The 13971-nt window shown below is 45.5% G+C and overlaps 1 protein-coding gene across 1 annotated transcript in view; it reads left to right on the forward strand.

Annotated features, from left to right (window-relative positions):
- DOCK1 (dedicator of cytokinesis 1) overlaps positions 1 to 13971 on the forward strand; it is a 545861-nt gene that overhangs the window by 128400 nt on the left and 403490 nt on the right. The gene's annotated exons all lie outside the window — the stretch shown is intronic.

Below are 13971 nucleotides of genomic sequence, written 5' to 3' on the forward strand. Positions count from 1 at the left end.
TTTTTTTTTTTTTTGAGATGGAACCCCACTCTGTTGCCCAAGCTGGAGTGCAGTGGCGCGATCTTGGCTTACTCCAGTCTCCGCCTCCCAGGTTCAAACAATTCTTCTGTCCCAGCCTCCCGAATTGCTGGGAGTACAGGTGCATACCACCACACATGGCTAATTTTTTTTTATTTTTAGTAGAGACGAGGTTTCACCATATTGCTCAGGCTGGTCTCCAACTCCTGACCTCAGGTGATCCACCTGCCTCGGTCTCCCAAAGTGCTGGGATTACAGGCGTGAGCCACCACGCATGGCCTTTTTTTTTCTTTTATTTGTAGTTGACACATAATAATTTTACATGTTGATGGGATACATGCTGATATTTCAATAGAGGTATACGGAGTGATCAAATTAGGGTAATTAGCATAGCATCACCTTGAACGTTTTTCATTTCTTTGTGCTGTGAACATTCAGAATCCTTTCTACTAGCTTTTTGAACATACACTAAATTATTGTTGACCTTCTTCAGTCTACATTGCTGCAGAACACTGGACTTTATTCTTATCTAGCTGTAGCTTTGTATCAAAGTGCACTGGTAGATGAAGGGCTTCGCCTGTGGCTGAGTGAAGGGGCTGTGGGCCCTACCAAGCCTGAACTAGAGGGAAAGGCCCCGGAGCCTGTTTTGTAGTGAACATAATCACGCTCCATGTGCAGTGAAATCCTTTCTTCCTGCTCCCCAGGTGCTTTTAAATATTTTCATTGCTTCTCTCTTTGCTCTTTGGAAAGAGCGATTCTGAATTTACTTTATTTAAATTTGGGGGAATTGATGAGAATCATGTTTTACACGTGATTTCTCAGGGTGTCCATGCCCCGGAAATGGTGGTGAATCTTCATGCTTCAGCGGATCTTTGCCTGTGCACGAGAGCGAGCCTTCCAGTGCCCTGTTCTTCTGTTCTTCTTCCCTCTTTTGATGCCCTGATCTCACCGTGTGGTCCTTTGGAAGAAAGATGCCTTCCCCTCATGAGGCCTGAGTGTTCTTTAGGATGCTCACTGGTGCGGAAGTGCCTGTGAGGCCCATGAAGCAGCTGCAGAACCCCCACACTCTAGGTTATTCCAGTGATGGCAGTTTTCACTGGGCTGACTTATTGCAGAAAGAGCTGTGCAACTTGCAATTTGCTGCCTGCACTAATTCCTTCAAAGAACAAGAATCTTCCAAATGATTAACTTACATCTTTCACTCGACTGATCATGGTAGACGCTTCTGTTCTTCCTCTTTTAATGTTCGTTTAATGTATAATTTTAGAAGGCATTCTTACGGCTAGTGTCTTAAAAGTATTTTGGTCAAGTCGTTTCCCAGCCTTAAAGCTTTGCCGTATGCCCTGGAACAAAGATGTATGTGTGCTGAGACGTGGCTTATGGTTGCTGTGAGCAAGGAAACCGGCATAAGCAGACATGAATCGAGTCGGAGCCTACCTTTCATCTCAGAGGTGGTGCAGCTGTTTGGTGGAACCATTTGGACTTTTTACTATGATTTCTTGATTTTTTTTTTTTTTACATGAATTTACTATAAAAATTGGTGATTTATACAGAAAGAAATATATGTGGTGCATACATTAAAATTTTGGGTTATTTTGGCAACTTGATATTTCCCAAAGCTGTCTTATTGTCCCAAGGTTAAAATTAGCAATGTGTATGGTACATTTACTACTGAATTCAGTGGCATTTTAGAAAAACAGACGTGCGTAGTGTAAGAATAGATTAAAAATTACAGGAAGTTTTGAGCCCAGCAGTAATTTTAGATTGCTGAATATATTCTTACATTATTAAATTTGATTGGGCTTGATTTGTGTCTGCCTCCCTCCCTTGAAGTCAGATTACTTAGTGACTAGGGACTGGGAAGACCTTGCTTCAGTGGGTGTTTTATTATAAGACACAAGCAAATTGAGTGACGTGTGTGCATCGATGCAAACCTTACATCTGCAAGACAGATGCGTTTTATTAGATATGTCGCCTCCCTTCTGCTAATTTGGATCATATTATTTCACAATAGGTGCTTTCTCGATGACGTTGGAAATTTAAAGATCCCCATCGTGGGAGCCTGGCTTTTGTGTTGTTTTAACTCTTGCAGTTTTGCTGTGTCTAAATGGAAGGAAATAACCTTGTGAACCATCTTACATAGACAAAGTATGTTTTCAGACTGTGACATTTAAAGGTTAAAAATTGTTTCCCCAAGCATGGCCCATGTTGGTACCAAAGGGTTGGTGCCTTCCCAGTTCAAGTGATTCTCCTGCCTCGTCCTCCCAGTAGCTGGGATTACAGGCACCCACCACCATGCCCGGCTCATTTTTTTGAATTTTTAGTAAAGAAGGGCCCCATCCCCTTCTTGGTACCAAACCCGCCACAGGTATCCACTTTGCAGATTAGAGTCAGCCACGGGATTTGACAAGTCAGTGAAGGGGGAGGGCAGGAGGAACTTCAGATGTCATTTACTGCAGGATAAGCGTGGTCTCCAGCTAGAATTTCAACAGGACTGTTGTCATTGATTTAGTGACAACATTTTTCCAAGGTCATTTAAGTGAGAAAACACAAATGGAGGATGCTTAGGCAAGTTTTTATGTTAAATCAAATGTCCAAGAAGCTCCAGTGAGTGTGTGGACGCTGCCTCCCTTTACTCCCCTGCCCAGCGGCCACCTCTCGTTACCCCCGCTCCCCAGGCGCCTGCATGCCCAGATGTTTCAGTGCCACCTCACCGTCCCTCAGTTAATGGCCCTCAGCCTCGGGGCTGCAGCCAAATGCTTTTTGAAAACATACTGCCATGGCCAAATAACATGAAATTCCCCATTTCTAAGTGTCCCGTTCAATGGCATTAAGTACAGTCACATTGTTGTGCAACCATCGTCACCATCCTCCTTTAGAATTTTTTCATCTTTCCAAACTGAATGAAACTCCAGCCCTGTCAAACACCAACTCCCCTCAGTCCCTGGCAGCCACTGTCCTACTTTCTGGGTCTAAGAATTTAATGGCTCTGGGAACCTCGTGGAAGTGGACTCATACCGCATTTGTCCTTTTGTGTCTGCCTTCTTTTTTTGTTTGTTTGTTTTGTTTTGTTTTGAGACAGAGACTGGCTCAGTCGCCCAGGCTGGAGTGAAACGGCGTGGTCTTGGCTCACAGCAACCTCCACCTTCCCGGTTCAAGTGATTCTCCTGCCTCCCAGCAGCTGGGATTACGGGGACCCACCACCATGCCTGGCTAATTTTTTTGTATTTTTAGTAGAGACGGGGTTTCGCCATGTTGGCCAGGCTGGTCTTGATCTCCTGACCTCGTGATCTACCCATCTCGGCCTCCCAAAGTGCTGGGATTACAGGCATGAGCCACTATGTCCAGCCATGTTTGGCTTCTTTTACGTGGCATAATGTCTGCAAGGTTCTACCAGGTCGTAGCATGTGTCAGAATCTTCTTCCTTTTTAAGGTTGTCATGTTGCTGTGTATCTTGTCCACGTTTTGCCCGTGCACTCGTCCCTGGATAGAGGCTCGGCCTGTTCCCCCCTAATGGTGGTGGTGGTTCATGCTGCTGGGAACTTGGGTGTACAGGTGCCTCTTGAAGACCCTGCTGCCAGTGCTCCAGAAGTGGAATTGCTGTTTCCCGTGGTAATTATGCTTGAATTTTTCAAAGAATCATCCTGTTTTCCCCAGCACCCCACCATTCTACTGAAACCTCATTTGAAATTCCATATTGACTTTCCCTTAGCAGCTCCTTCTGCAGCTCCTCGAGCTCCAGCCCGCACACCACCTACCTTGAGTGAATGATGCCGCTCTGACCGCGGCACTGAAAAGACCTGGGGTCGGAGGTGGAGGTTGCAATGAGCCGAGATCGCGCCATTGCACTCCAGCCTGGGCAACAAGAGCAAAACTCAGTCTCAAAAAAAAAAAAAAAAAAGAAATAGAAAAGGAAAAAGAAAAGCCTTGGGGTCTCGGCATCACCTCTTTCTGTCTGTTTCCCTCTGAAGAGGAGAGGCCTCCCCCTCCCTGAGACCCGCTCCACCCCTTGCTGTTTCCTCACCATCTCAGATCTCCTGTCTTCACCTTGGGCTGCCTCTTCACCAGGCCCAGATGTTCTGGAAATTCAATCCCTGCCTTCTGGATTCTTCTTTGCCCTTGGCGTCTCTCTCTCCCACCTGACAAGAGGGTCCTTGGCCCCATTGCCTCTGCCCTCCGGTCCTGTTCTCTGTTCTGCCCCAAGTGATTGTGGCTGCTGCTCCTCCCGGGTGCCCCCACAGCCCCCAGCTGCGGTGTCTCCAGACAGCCTCGGAATTCCCTTCTGCTGTCTTCTCTTCTCTGTGCTACTGTGGCGGTGGTTTCTTGAACCGCTGGGCTTGGTAGGTCCCCAGTTCTTCTTCCTGAAATTAGGGCGGAAAAGTCTTGGAACCATTTCCCGCACCCTGGTGCTGGACCTGCCCCTTTTTTCCTCGGCTTCTCTTTTGGTGTTTTCCTGAAACTCCCATCTGGCGATGACTTGCTGTTTGTCAGAAAACCGTGCTGTTCTTCAGCTGCCAGGAGAAATGGGTCAGATTGCAGTGTGTGACCTCCAGACGGCTTCACAGGCAGCCCACCTGGCTCTCCAAGCCTTTTCCCCTCTTGGAGACCCAAGTAGAGCCAGTGCGAAACACCAAACATCTGGGTGTGGGGAGCCTCCTGAGGGTTAGCTGCCCCCATCAGTGGTTGATAGAAATAGCATGAGCGCCTAGTGCCGGAATAACTGGAGCTGATACTGATCACCTGCTGTTCACCGTGCTTTGTATTTCTCAACTGATTTAGTCTTTACAATTGCCCTATTAAATAGATACTTTGACTGCTTTCTGATGAAGACACTGAGGCCTAGAGACCTTAATTAACTTACCCAAGGCCACGCAGCTGGGATGGGGTAACGCCCTGGTTTAAACCCTGTTTGGCCAGTTCCAGAACCACTCTTTTCCCCGTTTGGCTCCTAGAGACAGTGTTGCTAAGCCCTGGCTATCCCATGGTGTTTGCAAACAGGGCCCATGCCTGCCATCCACGTCAGTGGAGAACAGGCTGGATGCTTTGGGCTGGAAAGATGCCGACATTATCCCTGGTGGGGCTTTCCATCTAAGTGGACGTGCGTAAAGCAACTTAAAAACTGGTGAAATGCCACAGGAATTAGGTGAGTGTGAAGGGGAGGGGAGGAGAGTTAGAAAGGGCCGGTCACGAAGGCTGGTGGAAGGAGACCTTGGCGATGGCCCCACTGTGTTGGCAGCAGGTGGCTGTTTCGTGGCCACTTGTGGATTGCAGTGCTGGATTGGGGCGTTTGGGGCTTTGCAGTCAGTTCTTACAGGCATTGACATCTTTTCAAGTCCACAAATATTACTACCTTCCCTTGAGAGGACCCTGGGAAAAGACTACCCCATGCAGGACCTTGGCATAATCTGTTCTATCTGGGGCTGAGAATTCCAGAATTTTCTATAGAAGGAAACTTTGACCATGATCCACAGTGGGAAATTGATGCTTACCCGGTACGTGTGTGTGTGCGCGCGTGTGTGTGTTGTGCATATGAAGCTAGAAAATGCTCATGAAGAAGTTGTGCACTAATTCCCTGTGATGCATTCTGGCATTTTCTGGTCTAGTCTCCTTTAGTCTATTCTAGACTAATGCATTTCAGTTAAAAAAAAAAATTGCTGGTTGACAGGCACTACATTTATCTCATGAGCACGAATGGATCTAAACCTGCATTGGAAAAACACTGCTCTTTCTCCATCTTAGGACTCTGCCCCTGTGTCTCCTGCTTCGTTTATCATGAAAAGATTATTGTTCGCTTTCTGCATTTCTTCCATTGTTGTGTAGAGCCCCAGGCCCCTGGCGCTCAGGCAGCTTTCCCGACCGGCATGCGGATTGGACTGGGGTGAAGATTAATTGAATTTGAGGCCCCCCAAGCTGAGGCTGGCACACAGATGCAGAGGGTTTGTCTTCCTTCTGGGGCACTGTCCCCAGGGAGCAGGCTTCCCCGTCTCTTTCCATTCTAAGCATCACATAGCACCATTTCCATCTGGCCTTCCTCGAGAGGGGCTGTGTTGAAATTAGCTATTCTGTAATCTCAGTAAATACAGCTGGTGGGTTAGTTCTGCCCTCCAAGAGGCACCTTTTTTGATTCCCTTACAAATAATTTCCTGACTTGAAATGAACTGTACTTTCTTGCCTTATATCTTACCCAGAATTCTTCCTTATGAGAAGTTTTTACTGCTTTTTGTCTATTTATTTCCAGGCTAGCATCTGGGATCCACACTGCTACTCACAAATTTGTACACAGAGAACTTTATTGTCCTCGGAACAAATGATCTGAATGTGTTAGGGATGATGACAATTTAAGATCAGATGAAGTAGGATTTGCTTGCAGGTGAGGAAGTCACGTTTCACTGTGTAACTCTGGGCCTGTCTGGCGCCTCTCTTACAGCAGCTCCTGACTTTGCCCCTTCGTCTTTATATGCGTGTTCCAGATTTTCATAAAGATATCAAGTCCTGGTAGTTGCATTAAACAAAGCAGCCATTTATTGTGTCCTTGCCCTCAGTTTAAAAGTAATATGTGATCTGGTTAGAAAAATGCCACAAAGTTAATTAAGAAAAATAAGAATCATTTATCACCCTACCTTCCAGAGATTACACTGTTAGCATTTTTGTTTTTATAATGGTGAGCTCTTTTTGCTCATTTAGCATTATGCTATATATGCACACACATATGTATACACCCACACCTATATATACACACATATAAATGTAACATATGTATAGTATAAATTCTCACGTGTACACACACACACACACACACGCTTTTACAGTGTTGCATTTTTCTATATATATCTGCCTGTGTCCTTCAGTATTTTTCAAGCACACATTTTCAAAGGTTACACATTGCCTCATGGCTGCATGATAACTTACTTAACCAATTTTCCATTTGAGGGCACTTAGCTGGTTTCTAGTTTTCAGTTTTCATGAACAGTGCTTGGCTGACCTCTTTGTCTATGGCAAAGGCCGTGCTCCATCTGGTTTGCTCTGAGGCATCCAGATTTTCAAACGCTCTAAAGTACTATGAAAGTCATGATCAAGGCGATTAGGACTTGATTCCTGGGTGATGACTCTGTGCTTCTTTTGTCAGGGCCACGTGTATGAAATGTGTCTGCCCCACCTTGGTTTCCACTAGTGCTCCCGTCTGTCTGTGTTTCTTTTCCACTTCCTTCTGTGTTTCCTGGCATTGGGCTATGCAGCTGCCATGGTGGATGAGTCAGGAGCCACTTTCCTCTCTGGGAAGCCACCTGCTTCTGTGACCTTTGTGTTTCTCGGTACAGGATTGTTGGCTAAGTTAGATAAGGAGGTGAGAACTCCGGTGAGTTCCACTCCCTCTGACCCGACAAATCAGGGCCTGGAGCAAACCGGCCAATGAGATGTTGGCACCGTCATAGACCAGCAAACAGCTTAGAGAAATTGGGGAGCATTTTGAGCCAGAAGGGTTTACTAAGAGCAACTAATAAAATATTTTCGCCTTGATTTTGAGTAGGGGGGGTACATTGCTGGTGTTAATTGATCTGAGGATGTCATGGGCACGAGTCAGGACTCTGTTTGAGAGTCTCTCGTCGTTCGTGGGGACACAGATGCGGTGGTTTGGATGAGGACAGTCTAGGTCACATTGTCCGTGTAGAGACCAACTTATTGAATTAGAATATTGGGCAGCTGAGGCTAGCACCTTAGGTGAAGCCAACCATGACAGGAATGACTACACTTGCTGAGAATCAGCTACAGGCCAGGCCTTCTGGAGAGTTCTCCTGCAGCATAGAGAAGAGAGGGAGGTTCCAGAGTCAAGGAGGTGAGTGGGCCAAGCTTGAAAGTTGCTCTAACAAAATACTACAAACTTGGTAGCTTAAAATAGCAGTTTTTTCCTTCTCTCAGAGTCCTGGAGATGAGAAGTTTGAAACCAGGGTGCCGGCAGGACAGGTTCCCTTTGGCTGCTCCAAGAGATGATGTGTTCTGTGCCTTTCTCTAGGCTTCTGGCGATCCTTGGTATTTCCTGCCTTGCAGACGCCTCGCTCCAGTCTCTGCCTCCGTCTTCACCGGCACTCTTCCTGTGGGTCTGTCTTTGTGTCTCTTCTCTTCTTACCAGGACATCAGTCATGTTAAATTCCGGGCCCACTCTACTGTGGCCACTCGAGTGTATCTGAAAAAAGACCGTTTCCAAAACATTCACAGGTCCCAAGGGTTAGGAATTGAATGTAGCCTCTTTTTTTTTTTTTTTTGAGACGGAGTCTTGCCCTGTCACCCAGAAGCCTGTTACACCGTTAGCAATGGTGTGATCTCGGCTCACTGCAGCCTCCACCTCCCGGGTTCAAACTGTTTTCCTGCCTCAGCCTCCCGAGTAGCTGGGATTATAGGCGCCTGCCACCACGCCCAGCTAATTTTTGTATTTTTAGTAGAAACAGAGTTTCACCCTGTTTGCCAGGCTGGTCTCAAACTCTTGACCTTGTGATCCCCCTGCTCCCAAAGTGCTGGGATTATAGGCATGATCCACTGCACCTGGCCTGAACGCAGCCTTTTGAGGGACACAATTTCACCCATGGTAGAAGTCATTGTGGACGTCAGTGCGGAGGCCACTGGCAGTCAGGTCAGTGGTGAACAGAGGACTGGAGAGGAAGTGGGTCCTTAGCCAGGCACCCACAGTCAGCTTGACATGGGAGCGGCAGGACTGGAAACTTCTTAGACTCCAGTGTGCACATGATCACCTGGAGGTCTTGTTTAAATATGATTCTGACTCTGTAGGGAGGGGCCTCAGGACGTTTCATTTTAATCAACCCCCAGGTGATGCTAAGGTTGTGGGTCCCTGGCCATATATGGGGTGGGAAGTGGCCAGGCCTGGCCTTGCACAGAGAGCTGCTGTGTGAGCAGTAGTGTTTGTGGGCAGGGCACCTGGTCTCAGTTCTTGCAGCCTTCAAGGCTGGCTTCATTCGGGCTGTCTGCCCTCAGCTGTCTGACATTCTGGACTATTTTGCTTTGATCAGTTTGCCCTCCGCACAGATGATGACACGCTTGCAAGTGTGGCGTGTTGAGAAAGACTCAGCGGAAGGAGGAGCAAAGGAAAAGTGAAGAAAATATTTGATGGCTTGCCTTTAGAGGACCTGTGGGTCCAAATGCTCCCCATTTCATTCCACCGCTTGCTGGTCTGTGGCCCTGCAGAGGGTTGGGTAGTCTGGCTGAGATCTGAACTCACCAGGTGCTGCAGCATTCCAGTCTTCTTGGTTGCTTCCTAGGATTCTTCCTGCCCTCTCTGGAGGGAGCAATACCACTCACATAGGTAAGAATTAATCTGGGGAGGTCTGGATAAATATACTTGTTTCCTTGACCACCTCTCCACCCCCATTTATATTGTGCACGGTACATTGCAGCAGTAGCAGAAATTGCAGCAGTAGCACTACCTTACAGAAATGCAGCAGTAGCTGAAATGAAAAATCATCTCTCTTCCACCAGGCTTCTTCAGCAAACCAAGTATTTCTATTGGTTTCTAGTGCGTGAACATCAAAATGTTTATACTTACAACCTGCGTAGTTTTTGGTTTACTGATTTTTTATCATTATATCACAACACTTGTCCATTATTAATGTGTACTCATAATTGTAATGGCTGTATGCCAGTTCAGAACATGTGCCTGAATTGATGTGTAATCAAATGATTTTTCATCAAATTAATTTTTCTATTGTTGAATACAACAATTTTGCTTTTAGCATTTTAAGCCTGCAACAAATTATTTCATTGATAAGTAGTGTGTGTTTATGTTTTCTTTAATTTTATGATCCATTTTTCCATGTTGATTCCTTCATATTGCCACCTGTTAGAGGACAAGGCTTTCATTTGAGATTGCAGAATTCTAGGCACTTCCTTGCCATCCCTCCTGCCTTGTCCCCCTGTAATGACACTCACTGGTGGAAAATATCTCCTTTGGCCATGGTGGCTTCAGTGCTCAGGAACCTGAACTTATTTTCTTCCACCCTTGACCTTATTCAAAGATCTCTGTTGCCAGGTGCTCCTCCCACATCTGTGCCCACGGTCTTGGATTCTACCTACTGTCAGCATGCAGGGTGCCAGTGGGCCCCTTTCTCCTTCCTCCATCGTGGTCAGGAGTCAGTGTTCCTCTGAAAGTGAGCAAGTCTCAAAGTAGAGTTATGCTTAGTACCTCATCATTGAGTTATGTATTCATCTATTTTAAAAATTCCTTCAATCATACGTTCATTCTCCTGTGTGCCAGGCACTGTGCTAGGTACTGAGGGGTTTCAGCACCAATCACAAAGGTACGCTTTGTATTCTCATGGTGGTTCCATTGGAGTGAGCAAGGCAGGCGTGAACTCAGTAACCATCCCCTATGCATACAGTTGCACAATTGCAATATGTGATTTTAAGCAAATCACAGACATAAAATTATCATTGTGGATTGTAATCAATCATTTTCAGAAAAAGTAAAGGTCAGAGTGACAAGGTATATCGGGGCATTGGAAGTAGTTTAGGGGTTCAAAGAAGGTTTCAAAAAGGAGTTAAAGAAAGTGTGGGTTGTGGAGAAACTAAGCAGAGGCAGCAGACAGGAAGGTGTTTGCTGCGTTCAAGAAATTATGAGATCAGCAGCTGTGGCTGGACAGGGAGAGTCCTGAGAAGGCGAGGATCCTGAGAGAATGGAGAGGCAGGGCCAGGTGTAGGCGGGGCTGTGCCGAATCTGAGGAGGCCTCTGGAGAGGGCTGGTCAGGTCAGAGTTGGCTTTTCCAAGGATGGATTCAGCCATTTCAATTAGAGGGATTGAGAGAGGAACGGAGAGTGAAAAGCTGTCATGTGACCCAGATTTGTGCCTTGGGGTAGAGCATGTTCTCCACCACAGCCCTCTTGACATTTGGAGCTGGATCGTCTGTTTCTTATGCATCTAAGCATGTTTAGCAGCATTGCTGGCCCGATCCCAGTAGCACTCCCTGGTGGTGATAACCAGAAAGGTCTCCAAGTACTGCCAGATGTCCCCTGGGGTAGGGGATAGAGCAGGTGTAAGGAGATGGCTCCGGGTTGAGAACACTGGGCCGTGCTCTTGGTAGACTTTAATGAAGGGATGGACACTTTTGCAACCTTAGTGGTGCTGGATCTGTTATGGAAAGTGAGGAAGAGGAAGGGTGGCATTGTGATTCTCTCCCAAATCTTTGCCTCAGGCAGCTGTGGGACACTGTGGAAAAAAAAGCCATCAAGCCTATGGAATGTGTAGACGTCAAGGGTGGGCTTCTGCACCCGAGACCCTCTTTGAAAATCATCTCCCTCTGGGAATTGCTGGGCCAGTTGGTTCCTGCCTTGCTGCATTGTGGGAGAGCTGTACCTGCAGGTCGCACGGTGCTGCTGGGCACTCACTTCTTGCTGCACATTTTGACTCTCCTCTTCCTTTGAATCCACCTGCCATTTCTAATGCCATTCCTGGTTTTTAGGACAGGGTTTCCATTTTCCTTTAGTTTGTGGAGAGTGTCCTGCCTCCGCCTCTTGTCTGGTATTCACTTAATAGTCAGGGGCTGTTGGCTGGTTGGTGGTTGTGCAGATACAAAGGTGGTCACCATTAGGTGCTTGGATATGTAATATAGCGGAGGAAAATGCCAAACCTAGACTCCGTATGGTTTGGAGGGAACTATACTGCCACTTTTGTCCAGATGGGTTGTGGAGCATGAAGTAATCCTAATCCCTTCTGTTTGTGCAATACTCTCTCAGGCACCAAAGCCTTTGATGCATGTTATCTCTTAGGATCCTCCCAGCACTGCCATGGTGGTTGTTAAAAATGATGAAAAAGCTTTCTAAAGGGACGGGCAGAGAACATAATCATGCAAAGTCTGTGCGTCTTAATAGCTGACTCATTGATGGAAACATTTATATCCCACATCTACTGGCTCTTGTCTGACTTCTTCAAATGCATCTGTCCCTAGGAGCCCTTCCCAGAGATATCTGCGTTTAGAACAGACCAGTCTAAACAAGGTCTTCTCAAGCGAACTGAAGATACTAGGTCTGCAAAGGCTCATCTGCACCTCACTTACGATGTGGCATTTATAAATGCATTAGCTGTAGGTGTTTGTAGATCCTTTTTATATTTTAAGTTTGCAGCGTTGAGGCCTATTTTGATTGCAAATTGCATAAACCTCAAATAAGATCTAAATCAAAGGAAAGATACTCCGTGTTCATACGTGACTCAATATTAAGATGTCAGTTCTTCCCAACTTGATCCACAGATTCACTGCAGTCCCAATCAAAATCCCAGCAAGTTATTTTGTGGCTATTGACCAACTGATTCAGAAGTTCATGTGGAAAAGCAAAAGACCCAGAATAGTCAGCACAGTATTTATGGAGAGCAAAGTCAGAGGTCTGGCACTACTTGACTTCAAGTCTGCTGGAAAGCTCCAGTAATCTAATTACATAAACCCAACTCCAGTTCACATTAGAAAGAAGGAAATTAATTGATTCGTGTAGTTTTGGAGTCCAAGTGTTAGGCATGAGTGAGTTTAGGATTTAGAAGATATCCTCCTGTTGGCTTAGTATTTATTTATCTCCATTCGAGGGAAAAGTGGCTGCCAGTAGCCAGAGGCTTGCAATTTTCTTTTTTGTTTAATAGTCTTCGAGGACACAGAGTGACCGTCTCTCTCTTTAAGGCAATGTTAATCTTCAGACAGAACCCTCGTTAACCTTCCTGTTTTAAGCAGGAGGCTATCCCTGAAAGGGAAAGACTGTGAGGTTGAAACAGAAGTAGAGCTTCATAATGCAGAAAGTGGAGAAAGAGGGATGAGAGGACTCGCAGGAAGGCTGAAGGGACATTTGTAAATGCAGCTGAAGCCAGTGCAAATTGGTGACTTTGTGAAATGGGTTTTGCAGCTATTCTTTGGAGCTGTCTACTGAGCTGATGGAAAGGGTAGTTAAAAGCTTCATTTAGGATTGGTGTTCTGCCAGCATGCCAAGTAGCCCAAACCGAGGCCTGGGAGGAGACCAGACTTTAAATATGTCCCAGAAAACATTTTGTTCAGAAACACGTCAACTACCACTATAGCATTATCAGGAGGGAAAAAAGAATATTTCATATGTGAGCTTAAAAAATCATTAGCTCTGTTCTATTGAATACTTAAAAAATTTCATTAAAACTGTTTTTGCAGAATTTTACGATAGAATAAATTACTTTTGTGTATGTATTGATGAAATCGTGGAGTTATATGAGGTTGGATTTCTCAAGCACCCAAATAGTCAACATCAAGAATCAGGGAATTAGGAGGTTAGAAAGTCACATATTTAGTTTTTTCAGGAACTTGCTCAGTATCAGACGGGTCCTAGGTGGGATGACCAGACCCCAGTTCTCTGTTCTTCAGCCCAGTGCTTTTTTCATGACATCACTCAAGTCAGATTTTAAATTTGTACATTACACTGGCTTTATTTAGAATCCTGTGCCAGGCAGTATAGTTTTGATTAGAAGCTGAACAGTATTATTCTCCATGAACTGTGAATGTGACACTTTTATAATTCAAGTAGAATTATTTTTCCCTTGGGAAATCCTATACATTCAATATAGTACATTGAATTAGGAAAGAGGTAGAAGAAAAAAGGGGCTATAAAAAGTGTATCTTATTAAAACAAAGTAGGCTTTCTTCTTGCCTGTGTCACCTTTAGATAGTGATTCATCGAATCACTATTTTTTAAATCATAAATTGTCTTCTATCTAGTGAAATGATTAAGAAAGAACAGTAGTCCTCATCTGATTAGGTAAAACATGACAAAAGTCGAGTTGATTTTTGAAAAGGTCATTTTCATATAATTCCAAGAAATACACATTCTGACTTTAAACATTTTATATGGTCACTACTGAAGATTTAAAGGAAAGGTGTTGGCCGGGTGTGGTGGCTCATGCCTGTAATCTCGGCACTCTGGGAGGCTGAGGCAGGTGGATCACCTGAGGTT

Source organism: Mandrillus leucophaeus, unplaced genomic scaffold (genome assembly GCF_000951045.1).
Source record: "Mandrillus leucophaeus isolate KB7577 unplaced genomic scaffold, Mleu.le_1.0 Scaffold801, whole genome shotgun sequence".
Classification (NCBI taxonomy): domain Eukaryota; kingdom Metazoa; phylum Chordata; class Mammalia; order Primates; family Cercopithecidae; genus Mandrillus; species Mandrillus leucophaeus.